General features: G+C 33.5%; 1 long non-coding RNA gene across 1 annotated transcript; it reads right to left on the bottom strand.

The window, feature by feature from the left end:
• Window positions 1–898: 898 nt before the first annotated feature.
• Window positions 899–2289, bottom strand: LOC127125793 (uncharacterized). Its single transcript, XR_007804807.1, has 2 exons — window positions 1513–2289; window positions 899–1113 (listed from the first exon to the last, which is right to left on the bottom strand). It is a non-coding gene; the product is annotated as an uncharacterized LOC127125793 (long non-coding RNA).
• Between the last annotated feature and the right edge of the window lie 1800 nt (window positions 2290–4089).

Genomic DNA, 4089 nt, shown 5'->3' with positions numbered 1-4089 from the left:
ACCCCGTCTTGTCCTTTCCTTTTTCAGGTTTACTTCGAGCGTTTCCTTTCCCTCCTTTGGGATGAATAACGCACGGTGGCGACTCTTCTGTCATTTTCTTTTGCCGGTTATTTTTTTCGCGCACTGTATTTTTCAGGTTGCGACAAAGTGGTATTTAGTCGTGATTTAGGTAATTTGAATTTGATTTGAATAAAAATGCTCGATGTTGGATCGAGGTTTTGAATTTGTGTTTGTGGATAGATTAGATTATATTTAGTGAATCAATCATCTAATCGATTAATTAATAACCGAATAGGTCTCATTGTAAGAAATCCCAAGAGTAAGCTATGTGAGGTTAATGGCGATGCTTAAAAGCGACCAACTTATAAAGGTATGAAAAATGGACTCGACATTGAATCGAGAATTGTGTGATTTTAGTGGTTTAAAGTGGTTTTGAATCGGTGATGAATTAGAATTGGTCTAGTTTGGAAATGATGGAAATGGTAATGAAATAAGTCAATGAATGTTTAATTAACAAAGTTAATTGATTAAAATTCAGTCAAATCGATTAATTAAGTTAATTAAAATTAATTATCAAAATTATTTAATTGAATCAAATAATTAAGTTAACTATAATTAATCAATCAAAATTAACTAATTAATCAAAGTTTAATTGATTAACTAAATTAATTAAAAGAGATAGAAATGTTGATTTAAAAATGATTGGATCGAATTGGTAACAATGTGCTCAAGAACCGATTTGTGCGAGATGGCAACATGAGTAATGTCATTCGTAAAATCATAAATCGGTGAAAATACTCTATTGATGTATTGAAATTTAGGCGGGATAACGATATAAAATTATCGAATCCACGAATTTAATTTTAATTTAGCGCAATGGAATTAAAATAGCAACCACTTAAAGCAATATTTACATTGAATAATTTATCTATACAATTTACATCATAATTAGAGCATATGTAAATGCCTAATTATGGACCGAACATTCCATATACTAAAATTTTAAACAAGCAGCATAATCGAATGAAAAGCACACAAACCAACATTTACATTACTATACCAATATCATGATGTCAAAAACAATTCTAGACCACCATATTTGGATCCATACGCCTGAAGCCACCAAAAAGTAAGTATAAACAATTCTTAGACCACCATGAAATCATAAACAGCAACTCCAACATCATTGCATGAGTTATGTCAAAAGTAAAACAAAATTTTGATAGATAAACAATTAATTTTCTTCATATCTCACACAAACTTTATCATGCCTCAATATCAACTTATCCAATCTCTTGTATCAATTATGCTAACAATAATATTTAAAAAAACCTTATTTTCCTTTACTAAAAAAATGCAGAATCCATGAATTATAACACAAATCCACTTTTTCAAGTTTTAAGAATCTCTCTCAGTTATAAATTTAATCTTTAATAAATTCCTTCAACTTTAGAAAGAAAGGAAGAAAATGATAATAACAAACAGAAACACGCTTTAAAGCGATATACCGACATGTTTGAAATTCTTCGGCGGACGGAGGTAAGTCAAACAGCGGTCCGATCGTATGCACGGCGGAGGACGGTTTTCAGGATGACGATGTTGCTTTGTGCGTGGAGTAGTGATCATGAGAAGTTCATCGGATTTTGTTGGATTTTTTGTTCACCTTCTTTTTCTTTTCCAGATCTGCTTTTTTTGTGAGTGATGAAGGATGGAATCTGAGGCATGGCCGAAATCGTGGTGGTTGAAGGGTATTGTTGAGGAAAGATGTTCATCGAAGGTGAAGGGATAATATGGGTCTTTGTGTAGATCATGATGGATTTGTAATGGAGTTAGGTTTCGTGTGGGTGTAGGAGGAGAGATTTTGTTGAGTTAGTAGTTGTGAGTTTTGTTGAAAATAATATGGGTTATGTGGTGGGTGATAAAGATTGGTTTTTAAGGAAAGAAAAAGAAAGGTCAGAGTGTGTTATCTGTTTTTTGGCTGAGAAGAATATTGATATTCTTCTACTTTTTCCTTTCTAATCTTGAGAAAGAAAAAATAAAGAAGATAGAGAGGGAATTAGTGGATCGTTGGTTGTGTATGGTGAATCCTTTATTTGCAGGAAAAATCTCAACTTTGTGGGGTCTTTTTGGTTTTATGTACCTATTCTCCTCTTTTCAATTGGAAAAGAATAATGATTTTTACTAGAGAGAGAGAGTACTGTATGGTGAAGAAAAGATCTGTTGGGAGTGGAGAGTCTCCCCCTATATATGCGTGACAACTATGTTTATGAGTGGCTTCAAGGAGTGGGATGTGTGGCATCGGTTGGAAATATCTATCATTTTATTTTGTTATTTCTATTATTGAATATTATGAATGACTTTTAGCAAAAGAAAATTAAAAAAAAAATCTTTAAAAAACCTAAACTATATACTCACTTAATTCTAAATAAATTTATTGGTTATTTTGATTAAATAATAAAAATAAACCGATTAACGATGAATAAAAATTGGACGCAAATATGCTCGAAAAATTAAATCTAATGCATTAAAATGACCAGTGCGAAATAAATTTATTGGAAAAATACAACGTTTCTTTTAATTCTAAAATAAATTTTGACCGGTTAAACAGGCGTAAGCTGATCAAAACGCGACTGAAAAAAGTAGTCAAAAAATATAACGAGCACACCAGGTTAAACTACATGAACCGTAGATTAATGATACTGACGTCTGCAAGCTTGATTTTGAAACTTTTTACCCGCTGATTTTGCATGTACTTGAGGAATGATTTAACCAATTTGTCTGTATATTCGAGAATTTATTTTGACTGATATTTTAGGTATGATTCATGATGAAATGCATGTCATGCTATACATATGATGCAAATTGAAATTAAAAACAAATTTATGAAAAATTTAAAATGCCCGGACAAAATTAGGGTATGACAATACCCACGTGGCAGAAGATGGAATATTTGAGGCTACGATAAGGGTTATGAAGACGGGATTCTCCGACACCTACTTCAGGCTCACCGGTTGTTTACACACCTTTGCACTTACCTCGAAACACGGAGAGAACATGCACCTTCGTAGCCTATCTTTGCCCCAGTGTGTTGAGTATTTGTATGCATTTCCCCAGTCATAAGTTACGAAGCGGTCCTATCATAGGATGATCTAGATCTGACTTGCCCCAGTGTCTTGAAATTGTATGTCCCATGATTAACTGTTTCTTGGAGCAGTAGACTTCTTGTGCTCTTGAGGTAGCCTGCCTCAGTATGAGCCTTGGAGTAACTTTTCCTCAGGATGGATGATCTTTTAGGGAATGTCTTTGGCTAACTGATCTTGGAGATATGTGTCGAATCTCGACGTGATTGCCCCATATTGACTAAATCTTGAAGAGGATTGCCCTTCTACTCAATTGAGTCTCCATGCGTTTTTCCCAATGGTTTGATCTAACTTCTCATTTGGAAATTTTCTTGATGTCAAGCGCTTATTCACGAATAAAAGTGTTCATTTTGAAAAATGATAATTCTAAATGTTATGCTTATGTCAGTTTCGAAATCCAAGTTTGTTCACTGAGATGATGACACATAGTGAACGAATCACTAGTTAGAATGCCATATCGATACCAACACAAATCATAAGCAAAACTTTAGGAGTCAGTTTTCACACGATCTTGCCATAGTATGCTTTCAAAATAAACCCTGCTTCAATTAAGTCTTTTGAGGTTTGTAACGTGGCTTGATTCACGATTTCAGAATAAAAGAATTTATGGCTCAAAATTTATTTTAACCCATCCATTCTCCTTAATGTTCTTCATTCTTATGTTCAGCTAATTCAACACAAGCGTTCATTTTTCAAAAGGATTTTGAATGACATAAGTGATAGTAAAGGACTCAACGAGGTTTTTGGAGTGGTAGACACCCACTTTTTGGTTTGTCACTTGTAGCCACACAAATTTGTTCTTGCTGAGGATTTTTCTTTTCATCGTTTCTTTTTTTGTTTTCGTTTTTGCTTTCCCTAATTTTTTCCTTGACTGATCTTTTGAGTTCGCAGTCCATCGGGATGCGCTAATTTTTTCCTAAGTCACTTATTTTCAAGTTTTCAACTTAGC

Source organism: Lathyrus oleraceus, chromosome 3, assembly GCF_024323335.1.
Source record: "Lathyrus oleraceus cultivar Zhongwan6 chromosome 3, CAAS_Psat_ZW6_1.0, whole genome shotgun sequence".
Taxonomy (NCBI): domain Eukaryota; kingdom Viridiplantae; phylum Streptophyta; class Magnoliopsida; order Fabales; family Fabaceae; genus Lathyrus; species Lathyrus oleraceus.
The sequence above is the reverse complement of the archived record's forward strand: the minus strand, read 5'-3'. Positions and strand labels throughout refer to the sequence as shown.